A 12672-nucleotide genomic window follows, 5' to 3' on the forward strand; every position below is an offset into this window, starting at 1 on the left:
GAGAGACGGGAGGGAGGGAGAGAGGGAGGGAGGGAGGAAGGAAGGGAGGAAGGAAGGAAGGAAGGAAGGAAGGAAGGAAGGAAGGAAGGAAGGAAGGAAGGAAGGGAAGAAAGAAGGAAAGAAAGAAAGAAAAGCTGGAGACTCTTCAACAGAATTGAATTTCCACAGTCCTCCTATGATCGCTTCAGTGCCACAAAAGCCGCCTTTAAATCTGAGGCAAATTGATTCCGAGGGTTTCCTTGGAGAGCTTGGGGCCGGGAACTTCTGAGCTCAGAGTCTTGGAGCACTTGGGGCTCTGTCTGCCCTCGCCCCCTCTGCCCCAGGGGGTGAGGACAGAGGTTGCCTCAGGCCTTTCAGCTAGATGCTGAATGGTTCCTTCCCAGATAAAGTCACAAAATAGCCAACGCAGGTGTCTTCGGGCCACACGCCTAGCTTACTCCATCCCGGCCGTCATTACGCCAGCTGTGTTATCCGGAGTCGCACAGATGTTTGTTTACTTGTCTAAACACGGCACAGAAAGTGCTGGGTTGTACTGTCATGTTTAATTGCTACCAAAAATATTTGTACGCCAAGGTAAGCGGCTACAGATAAAAGAAAGACGTGGGTCAGAAAGTGGATTAATTAGTATTTAATTGCTATAACTTGCAATTAATCCATTAGTATTAGGTAACAAATTACTGAGAAACAAAGGGAACCGAATAGAACCAAGGACTGTTTGCCAAACCCAGAGCCCAATAGAACCCCAGATTCCAGCAACCTTGAAGCAAGTGAGCGCTGTGCCGTCTGGGTATTTTTAGGGGTTCAGACTCCACTCTTCCCTCTCAAACCTCAGTCTTTTGAAATGGGTAAGGTGCCCCAGAATTAGGTTTGATGACTCACTCAGAGATGATGCAAATTTCTTGGCATGAGGGACTGACTGCCTGCAACAGAGAGGGCATCTGAAAATAATTGCTTTGCTGGGAGGAGTCGGCTAGAGCCTCTGGAAGGATGGGAGCCTCCAAATATTCTGTAAGTGTGCTTCATGGGCTAGCCCCAGGATTCTGCTGAAACCCGGCGAGTCTTGCCTGAGCCGCTTCAGCCCAGCCGGACCCTGAGTGCAGGCTTGTTCTGGTATATTCCGCCTTGCTCTGGCTGAGTGGGTATCTGCCCTTCCACCACCAGGAGAGCCTGGGAGCGCCCTTGAGGTGAGCACATTGCCTCCGCCTACACCTGGCAGGGCCAGGGTCACTGGGGTTGGACCCTAACCGAAAACACACTGGAAGTTTCACCTAGCATCAGGCCCCGCAGAGCCACTGCCTCCGCACACCAAAGAACTGCTAATTACAAAATGAGACCCCGCCCCCCCCCAAAAAAAACAGTGGGGCTTCCAGGCAGCCCAGCTGCCTCCCACTGGATTCCACCCACCACCAGTTCCTAAAGACCTCTCTGAATGGTTTGCTGTCAGCAAAACAAACAGTACCCCTGCATCTCACAGACAACAGAGCCCTGGGCAGCATCGCTGGCAGGTGATGTCACCCAGGTAAAATTGCACTGACAAGCTTTTAATTAAAGTTTTCCCACACATCTTTCTGTGCGTCCCCGGAGCCATTATTCATGATGTGCCCACTGCAGCCAATTGTGAGTCGGGAGAGAAGTGTTTTATTTTCTAAGCTCTTGCTGACAGCCAGAGAACACTTTGTTATACAATCTGTTTACGGGTTTGTTTTTTTTTTTCCTTTCACACATACACACTCTCACACCCCATCTTGCTAAGGGGGAAATGGCTGTGCAGGCATTGAGCGTGTGTGTGGCAGTAATTAAGTACATCTGCTGCAGAAGTCATGGGAGGGGAGGGTGGGGTTCCCTCTGTAAACAGCCCCCCTCGCTGAGCCCCGCCCACCCTGCTTGTCAAGGAAAGCACCAGGAAAATCGCATGTTCCAGGGGGGTGAGGGAACCTGTGGCCAGAAAGCGGTTCCAGCGACTAGAGGAGCTGGCACAGCAAGAGATGCCAAGCCCTGGGTCGCGCCAACAAGTGGCGCCTCAAGACACTGACCCGCACTCCTCACATCAAGACCTGATCAAGAAGGAAAACTCCAGGCTGGGAGGGACAGTGAACTTCACCTAGCCAGGGGCTCATGGGCTTCAATGACCAAGGAGGACTTCAGCTTGACAAAGACACAGACCCCCGCTGTGAGCTTTGCGCCAGCTGCTGAGCCTCCCCGCAGTGACCTTGGGATTGGGCCACTCTGCATCTCTATACGCCCAGGGGCTGCAGAGCCCACGGGAAGTCACGTGGAGCTTCTCTTACCTGCATGCCAGAAGCAAGACTGGGACTTGGCATGAGTTCTGACTGAACGTAGGAGTGCATCAGGTTCGCAAGGCTGGTCACCGCCATCACTGGGGACATCCGTCCCTTCCCTCTCCTTGGTGGCTCTAAAACCTAACACTGAGGGCTGGAGAGATGGCTTAGCGGTTAAGCGCTTGCCTGTGAAGCCTAAGGACTCCGGTTCGAGGCTCGGTTCCCCAGGTCCCACGTTAGCCAGATGCACAAGGGGGCGCACGCGTCTGGAGTTCGTTTGCAGAGGCTGGAAGCCCTGGCGCGCCCATTCTCTCTCTCTCCTTCTATCTGTCTTTCTCTCTGTGTCTGTCGCTCTCAAATAAATAAATAATTAATTTAAAAAAAAAAACCTAACACTGAGCAGGGAACAGCCACATGCAGATGGGTCTTAGATGCACCCTCTCCCCCAGAGAAGTGACACCTGTTCCCTGCTTCTAGAAAGTTCCTCACACGACTTGGCAGAGACTAGTGTTGAGACCGAAGCGGCCGGTTGCTCCTCCGGGCCTTCTCGCGCCTCGCCACCGCTCTCCCTTCCCGCATCATCGCCTCTTTCTGCGCAAACAGCTCACGACCTGCGAGAGGAGGGCACACGTGTGTTATGGGCACCACGACCCTTGCAAGAGCATCAGCCACAGCCTCGAACAGCCGGAGCGTGTCCACCTTCACAGGGCTGCTGTTCAGGTTCTTCCTGTCTTCCTTTTCTACTATTGCACCTGGTGGGGCTCTTGTTCATCCCATGATGAACCTATGATGGGCTCTGTCCCTTCAACACAACATGCCTAGGGTGCCCAGAGGACACACCTCACCACACCTTGATTCAATTCCCCAGGATCCATGTAAGGTTGATGCATAAGGGGGCACATGCATCTGGAGTTCATTTGTAGCGTCTGGAGGCCCTGGTGCACCCATTCTCTCTCTGCCTCTTTCTCTCTCAAGTAAATAAGTAAAAATGAAAATAAATAGTTTTTAGAAAATGAAAAGCTCAAGCAAGGAGAGACACAGTCTTATTTGCATTTTAAGGAGAATGCTCTATGCGCTAGGTAGACCTTAATGAGGGTGGAGGCGGGGACACTGAGGCCCGGCAGAGATCGAGGGGCTGGAAGCGCAATAGGACAGTGGATCAGCGCAGGTCTGGGGAGCCCATCAGTAAACATCACAATGGAGACTCACATGTCTGTGCACTGGTGTGAGCACATTGACACACGAAGGATGTGTGGATTCCATCAACCCAGTCGAAAAGCACTCTCATTTATCTAGTAGTTTTTTTTTTTGAATATTTTTTGTTCATTTTTTATTTATTTATTTGAGAGTGACAGATACAGGGAGAAAGACAGATAGAGGGAGAGAGAGAGAATGGGTGCGCCAGGGCTTCCAGCCTCTGCAAACGAACTCCAGACGCGTGCGGCCCCTTGTGCATCTGGCTATCGTGAGACCTGGGGAACTGAGCCTCGAACCGGGGTCCTTAGGCTTCACAGGCAAGCGCTTAACTGCTAAGCTATCTCTCCAGCCCTATCTAGTAGTTTTTTTATTTTTATTTTTTGGTTTTGTTTTGTTTTTCAGGGTAGGATCTCACTCTAGCTCAGACTGACCTAGAATACACTATGGAGTCTCAGGGTGGCCTCGAACTCATGACGATCCTCCTATCTCTGCTTCCCGAGTGCTGGGATTAAAGGCATGCGCCACCACGCCCGGCTCTCATTTTTGCAATGGATTTCGTTAATCTAATTTGCACAGTGCATGGGGCCAGGAAGGTACTCTTCCCACTGAGTTGCGGGGTCTAACCCCATTGGTTTCTTACATCTTCAGTCTCTTCTGACTGTGAGAGCCTCGCTGAATGAGACAGGAGTAGCTCAGAACCTCTGTGGCTCGGTTAGACAGGTGGGAACACCCTTCTCCCTCTCTGGGGAATCACACAAGAGCCTGCTAAGCTATGACCACATGGAAACAACCTGGCCAACACTGTGTGCCGGGCTTGGCATTTTAGCACCAGACAGCTTTGCCAAATTTATCCGGAAGTGATTTTGTTTCTCAGCACTGTGGTTGGCCAGGCCTCCATGTTATTTACACTCATGCCCCAGACATTGCAATTCCAAGCCCCCCCCCCCCCCCCCCGCCAACTTCTCTGTGTCCGTTTGAACTCCTCAGCTCTGTACAAGCCTGCCCACTATCACACGGGTGGGTGTTTGTTATCAAGACAAACTAGAACAGAACTTAGCAGTTGGAAGTGGATGGCACCATGGCCCAACTGGGCTCACGTGTGGTGCTGGCCTTGCAGCTGCCCAAGACTACAAGGCCTTGGGAGAGGGATCTCGTGGGAGGTATCTAGGAACATGTGGTTTGATTCGGTTGTTCTGAATGCTGGGTTCCCAGCTGATGGAGATTTGGGAATTAACGCCTCCTGGAGGTAGTGTATTGTTGGAGGCAAGCTTATGGGTATTATAGCCAGCGTCCCCATGCCAGTGATTGGCACACTCTCCTGTTGCTATTGTCTACGTGATGTTGGCCAGGGGGTGATGTCGACCCTCGGCTCATGCCATCGTTTTCCCTGCCATCATGGAGCTTCCCCTCAAATCTTTAAGCCAAAATAATTCTTTCTCCCCCCACCCCCACCCGCCACCCACAAGCTGCTCTTGGTCAGGTGGTTTCTGCCAGTAATGCGAATCTGACTGCAATAACCACAGAAAGTGAGGAAAATGGCAGCGGAAAATGTTATCTGGAAAAAAGAAGAGCCGTGCTGTGCGGCACAGTGCATTAAACCACACTGCTTCCTGTGGAAATGGGGAGACTCATCAACGCATGCCGTCAGTTCACTTGGCTAAGGGGTTTGCTTACACAGAGCTATGAAGGGCTCACAAGCTTCCTCCTGCACTTTGCAAGGAAAAGAGGAAGAGGCTTGAACTACAGAAGGAATCATTCAGCTTCCAAGTGGAATCCAGAGGCAGTGTCTAAGGGAGGGTCTGGTAGTTTTAACAGAAACTATCTCACGTCTTCAGTCTCATCAAGGGACTGAAGGTGACACTTTGCAGACTCCTGCAAACCAAGGGATAATATCTAAGCATCTCCTGGTGTGTCCTGCGCCTGCTGTGTCTGAAACACTGGGACTCTGAGAACTTCCAAGGGGCACAATCTTTTCTGTATTTTAGAGGGGGGTTTTCTAGTTACTGGGCATCCCTCTGTGAGCTCAAGGAGAGAAGGGTTGGAGAGGTCTGTGGGTGAATTTTTTCTCCCATGGAATGAACTAGAGGCAGATGCAAAGGAGACCTACAATATGTTGAACGAAATTATATTAGCCTGGACAGAAACAGCAGAAAACAGCCCTGGTAGAGCTACAACACATGACTCCAGGAAGCAAAATGACTAGGCAGTTGGTTAAGACCTCCATCAATTTCTTTTCTTTCTTTCTTTCTTTCTTTCTTTCTTTCTTTCTTTCTTTCTTTCTTTCTTTCTTTCTTTCTTTCTTTTTTATTTATTTATTTTTTTGAGGTAGGGTCTTGCTCTAGCTTAGTGTAGTGGTATTTTGCTGAGATGAACTTCCAGAACAGACATAGTTATGGAGAAAGAGAATTCATTTATTTGACGTTTACAAATCCAGGGGAAGTTTCATAATAGCAGAAGTGGAGCAGAGGTGGAGAAAGAGAAACCAAAAGCTACCAGGAGCAAGTGAGCATGGTCCAGGAACTCCAGGCAGAGCTACGGTACCCTGCACATCTTTAAACTGGAATTCAGCCCTGCACCTTAGGGCTCAGCCCTAGGAGCCACCCACAGTGACACCTCCTCCAGCCAAATGGCTGCAGATAAAAATTACAAACTTTTATAAAACCCGGAGCATATTGGGGGCCATCCATTCAAACTACCACACCCAAGGCAACTTGGAATTCATTATGTAGTCTCAGGCTGGCCTCAAACTCATGGCAATCCTACCGCTGCCTCCCAAGTTACTGGGATTAAAGGTGTGTGCCACCACGCTGGGCTTCCATCATTTTCTTAGTAAAGAAAGATTAGCAGGTACCAAGGGGCAGAATCAAGCCCACTGCAAGAAAGATCAGCGACATGGAGGCTTGGTCAAGGGACCGGGTACTTGGGCCTGCCCAGAGCTGGGACTGCTATAGTCAAGTGGTGCCCACATGCCTTCTCTCACCCCTCAAGACCAGACGTAACTGCTGTGGTCCTTCCAGAAGTATCTATGCCATTCCCGTTGGAAAGATGGTTTAACCTTCCTCTCGTGGATGTATACAGTCCATCCAGGTTATCAAGTCTGAGAGGTCCTGAGGTGATTCAAAGTACGTGTGTGTGTGTGTGTGTGTGTGTGTGTGTGTGTGTGTTAACATCTCCTCTATGTTGGGGTGACTGGAGAGTTCCACCACACTTGGCGTTTGTACAGATGCTGGGCACCTGGACTCTGGTCCTCACAGGCACTTTACTGATAGAACCAGCTCCCAGCCCCACGAGCAGGTTTCCACCAAACAGAAGCGACGTCTCTGATTCCCGACTCCAGTCCACCAGAAAGGACCCAGGTTCCCTGGGCGTCTGGAATGTTCGTCCATGTCACCAACACAAGCAGCTCTGATATCCCAAGCTGCAGAGTGTGAGGAACCCATATGACCCAGAGAAGTCACAGGGCGCTGGTTTAAAATCCCAGCCAAGAAACGAAAGTGAAGGGGCCACACATGCGCCTGGGCACCCCCGGGCCAGCAGCGTTTTCTGTGGGAATAGAGTCATAGCGACAGAGAAACAGGTACAAAGAACTGTCCACAAGGGAGGAGCCGCCACTCTGGAGCTGGACGTGGGGACCACTCCCCGTCCAGGGAGCATCAGCGTTTATAAAGATATTTTATTTATTTATTTATTATTTTATTTTAAAAATGAGTATGGATTGCTCCATGTAGCCACCAGGACTGAACACTGGGGTATGTGTATAGCTAGTTACTTCCAGACCCCTGCATATGTGTGAAAGGACTTGACATCACACCGTGGCACATGACGCCCAGTGACAGCAATGGCAGCAGGAAGGCCTGGAGGTGTTGGGTGGGCATGGGAGCCTGCAGAAGGATGATCCTGGGCTGGCATCAGGACCGTCAGCCCCTTCATGTAGGAACAGCCCTCCTTGGCAGGAGCCAAGGGCTGTGTTCACAGATGGCTGAGGGAGAGTCAGCAATGCAAGGCAAGAGCGGGCAGGAGCTCGGGACTCTGGGTGCTGCAAATAAATGCTGGCAGCGAGAAAGCCACCACTTCCAGCAAATAGACTTCACCCCAGCGACCCCACCCCCCACCCCACCATGCCACTTTCGGAGGCGGGTCATTCTGTCCCTGCTGGGCTAGATAAATGCCACATCCTAGGAGCTCTGACAGGCAGTCCTTTGCCCTCCACTGCAGCCACAGTGGCGCTCCTTCATCTTCCTCCACCCTTGTTCTTTCTTCCTTCTCTCCCTTCTCCCTCTCTCCTTCCCCCTCTCTCTTCCTATTCCTCCCCTTTCCTTTTGCTTTCCTTCAGAGATGGGGTCTATGGAGCCCAGGCTGGCCTGGAATTTGTAGTCCTGTCTTCATCTCCTGACGGGTAGAATTGCAGGTGTGCTTTATCAACCAAAGGGAAAGGAAAACACCGGACTTGATCTTGACAGATAGACATGGTTTATTGAGGTGTAGTGAAGGGCTATAAGTTTTTTTTTTTTTCTTTTTTTGTGTGGGATGGAGGCTGAAGTATTGAGTTAGGTTGGCGTTTAAGTTTATAAGGAGGATTTCGAGAAAAAATAGACTGGACTAGGTATAGGCATAAGGGAAGTAGATAAGGAACTGGTAGTTATTTGTGTTTTTGTTTAGAATAAGCATTTTTAGTAAAATTTGTTTAAGGGAGAGTGTTGTAGATGATTTTTTGGGTTTTGGTTTTTTTTTTTTTTCCTTTGGTTTTTTCGAGGTAGGGTCTCACTCTCGCCCAGGCTGACCTGGAATTCACTATGGAGTGTCAGAGTGGCCTCGAACTCATGGCGATCCTCCTACCTCTGCTTCCTGAGTGCTGGGATTAAAGGCGTACGCCACCACGTCTGGCTGGATTTTTGTTTTTATAAGGCCTTTTGAATTAAGGGAAGAAAATTCATTAGGGCATTTGTCAGCTTATCTGGAACTGACTGTTTCAGATGCTTTTAAAAAGATTTTTTTTGCGCTGGAGAGATGGCTTAGTGGTTAAGCGCTTGCCTGTGAAACCTAAGGACCCCAGTTCGAGGCTCAATTCCCCAGGACCCACGTTAGTCAGATGTACAAGGGGGCGCACGCGTCTGGAGTTCATCTGCAGTGGCTGGAGGCCCTGGTGCACCTATTCTCTCCCTCTCTCTCTCTCTCTCTCTCTCTGTCTCTCTCTGCCTCTTTCTCTCTCTGTCTGTCACTCTCAAATAAATAAAAATAAAAACAACAAAGATTTTTTAGCTTTAGGGTCAGTTATGAATCTTTTAGCTTTTATTTTATTTTTGTTGGCTGTTCTATCTTTTCTTTTTCTGAATCTGCTTTGGAATCTCTCTCTCCATCTCTCTTTCTGTCCGTGTGTGTGTGTGTGTGTGTGTGTGTGTGTGCGCGCGCGCGCGCGCACGCTGTTGGTTTTGTGAGATAGGGTCTTGCTGTTCCAGGCTGTCCTGGAACTCACTGTGTAGTCCAGGACGGTCCTGAGATAACGCTTCTGCCTCAGCTTCACCAGTGCTGGCATTGCAGGCCTGAACCTCCACACTCAGCACCTCTTCCTTCCCTTCTGCACCTGTCTTGGGAGGCTCTGAGAGAAGGTCTCTCCCAGTGTGGCAGACACAGCCACCTCCTCCTGGCGGACACTCCTCCTTGTGTGTGTTTGGTTCCTTTGAAGCCTTGAGTCCCCATGAGGGCACTCTACCAGCCTGCCCCCTCCACGGTGGGCCTGTCTGTGCTTCGCTGACACCTGCATGGCTGTGTCACTTGAACACCCAGTCCTGACGGACGCTGCCTACCGTGGACTCCACTCAGCTGGGCGCTGGAAGTGTTCAGCATCTTTCTTTCCTATTTGCTGCGAATCACAGGGGATCAGATCTAGAAACAGCGCCTCTTACAGCCTGGCCGACATCCTGCCCACTTGCTTAGCAGAATCACGAGGAACAGCAAATCTATGAATGACAGAGAACTTTTCCATGGGCCATCCTGGAAAAACGAACAGAAAGCTGAGTGGCCACTGAGTTCAACTCCTTTGTAAAGCAAGACAGCCCAGAGCTCTTGGTGACCACACAGCCCATGTCCTTGCCACACATGGACGCTACAACTCATGACCCAGAGTGGCAAAGCACAGATGTCCCACTTAGGAACCCCAGAGGCCTGGATTGGCTTCCAGGAGCAAGACCAGGTCTTCTGCCTTGGGAAGTTCTGCTCCACGCGGATGGATGCTAAGTAGAGTGTCCTCACCAGTTCTTATGTCTGTTCACTTCCTGGCTGTGCGAGGAGAGCCTCTTTCTCTTGCTGTCATGCATGGATTCTGAAAACCATGTTTGGATTCGTGTGTTAAACTGAGTGTAGTAGACTGAAGTGGGAATGGTATTCCATACTCTCCAGACAGCTGGATCCAGCCTTCCAGCTTGCCGGCCAGCAGGGCTGTGGAGAGGTGTGTGTCCACCCCTGTGAAGGGGGCAGAGAGAAATGGCGCAGGTGGTAAGGAGCCTGGAAGGCTCTGAAAGGGGTGCTGGGGGTCTGAGAAACTGCGAGGCAAGTGAGGAAGCCTTGGAACAAGGCCTCGGCTGCTAGCCTCAGGAAGTCTCTGCAGCCACCTGTCTGTGGGGAATCTGTCCTGGCACAGCCAAGGACTTGTACCCCAGAGTTAGCAAAGTCACTCAGAGGGCACCAAATGGAAACAGAGCAGGATCCACGGGCTGACCTGCCAAGGCTCTCAGAAAGGGCGCCTCACCCTGGTCCCGGCCACCTTTCCTGCAAGGCCACTATTGCTCCCGATAGCTTCTCAAAAGGAGACTCAAGAGCATGCAGTCTATCACCCGGCAACCCCATGGGACGATATCTCGATTGTTCCACACCAGACAGGATCCTGCCTCCTGATGTCAGTGCCAGTGTGGTGGTTTGAATGAATATCCCCCAGTAGAGTCAGGTGTTTGATTAGAACTTGGATTTCAGGCTGGAGAGATGGCTTAGCAGTTAAGTCATTTGCCTGAGAAGCCTAAGAACCCAAGTTTGATCACCCAGGACCCATGTAAGCCAGATGCATCTGGTGTTCATTTGCAATGGCTGGAAGTCCTGGAGCACCCATTTCCCCTTTCTCTCTCTCTCTCTCTCTCTCTCTCTCTCTCTCTCTCTCTCTCTCTCTCTCTCTCTCTCTCCTCTCTCTCTCTCTCTCTCACACACACACACACACACACATAGATAAATAAATAAATAAATACTTGGATTTCCAGCTGCCTGGCTGGAGGAGGTGCCACTGTGGGCAGATCCTAGGGTCTGGTTCTAAGGTGTTGCTGGTGGGAGATCTGAATTCCAGGCCCAAGGTATGCAGAACGTTGTCACCTCTGCCTGGGTCCCTGCACCTTTCTGTCCATGTGTGCTTGCTTTTGGTGTGTGCTGGCTGGTGGTGGGTCTCTGCTTGGATCTGTGAGAGAGGGGGCCAGTCTCTCCCACCCTTATGGAGACTCCTCTGTCCCTGTAAGCCTGAAATAAGCCCCATTCCTTCCATAAGCGGTGTCCCTTTGGAAATTTATCCCAGCCGGGTGGAGCCGACTACAGGAGCCACCAAGGCACACAGGACAGGAGCTGTGGCATCCCCGTGGGCAAGTCTGCATTCTGATGCACAGCTCGATGGCTCCTAAGAACAGAGAGCTTGACGGCGCCCGCTCCCAGCCCTTCATCTCTCCCAGCCGTGTGTCTCCTCTCCGTTCTACATGTGAAATGCAAAGCCGGAGTGGATGGTGGTGGGCAGCTTTACCCTAACTACGCATTCACCAGGAGAAGACAAGGCTAGACAATTATCTAACGTGTCTGGGTGTCTTGGGGCAAGCAGAAGCCCTGGTGGCTCTTGTCTCCATGGCCACCCTTCGATGCTGTTGGGTTCCCAGAAGGACTGTGGAGCATGGGCGTGAGTGAGAATCAGCCCCCTTTCCCCGTGATGTCCCGTGTCTTCCCCTCCCCTCGCCTCCCACCCCACACGTGGGCACAACTCACTTGGCTTTGGCTCCTTTCAAGTCAGTCCAAAGTCTGAGAACTATGCCTGCAACTGACCTGGAGCCCGGCTGTCCATTTCTTCCTTTCCCATCCATAATTAAACCTCCAGCCCAGAGCCTGCCCTGGGTAGGTGTGTGTAGGGGTTGGGGTGCAATGGGGAGAGAGGAGGCTTTCCCCTATAAAGATCTCAGAAGCAGGGACTGGAGAGATGGCGTGGTGGTTAAGGCACTTGCATGTGATGCCAAAGGACCCAGGCTCCATTCCCCAGTACTCACGTAAGCCAGATGCACAGGGTGGCACATGTGTCTGGAGTTCATTTGCATGCCATTCCCTTTCTCTCTCTCTCTCTCTCTCTCTCTCTGCTTCTTTCTGTCTCTCTCTATTTCTTAAATAAATAAATATTTTAAAATGATTTAAAAAAAAAAAACAGGGAGCAGCCCACCCTCCCTGCCTCTGAACCACGTTTCTAAGGACACTGCCATAGTCATGCTCACACCCAAGTGGCCGTGCAGACACTCTGCCCTGTGAACGGGGCAGCTGTGAGGTGCGCCTTGGCTCAAAGTGGATTCGGCGGAGGCGCTGAGAAGTCCAGACTGGAAACCAGCGTGCAGACCTGTGGGGGTAACGCCTTCCTCTGCGCAGGAATGCTGAAGGACAGATCTGCTCCTCTCAGAAGCATGTGGCAGAGACTGCTTGAAAATATACACTGCATTTGATTACTTAAAATACTTAAATAACCTGAGTTGGTGTGATGGTGTACGCCTTTAATCCCAGCACTCAGGAGACAGCGTTGAGAGGACTGCCGTAAGTTCAATGTCAGCCTGGGACTACATAGTGAATTCCAGGTCAGCCTGGACCTGAGTAAGACTCTATCTCGAAAAACTAAATAATAATAAAATAATAATAATCATTATCATCATCTGACCATTCATTTCTTAAGTGCCCACCTTGCCAGAATGCAGCATTTAATACCCCAAACCCATGTGGAAAAAAAAACAAAAAAAACAAGTGAGGTGTGGTGGCCTACACTTTTATCCTAATGCTACGGAGGCGGACATGGGGGATCCCTGGGGTTTGGTGTCTGGCCAATCGAGAATACATGGCAAACTCTAGGCCAATGAGAGACGCTATCTCAAAATAGGCTGGGTGGAGAGATGGCTCCAGCCCCAACGTATTTTGTTAAAGTGCTTGC

The sequence above is a fragment of the Jaculus jaculus genome, chromosome 20, assembly GCF_020740685.1.
Source record: "Jaculus jaculus isolate mJacJac1 chromosome 20, mJacJac1.mat.Y.cur, whole genome shotgun sequence".
NCBI classification, from domain to species: domain Eukaryota; kingdom Metazoa; phylum Chordata; class Mammalia; order Rodentia; family Dipodidae; genus Jaculus; species Jaculus jaculus.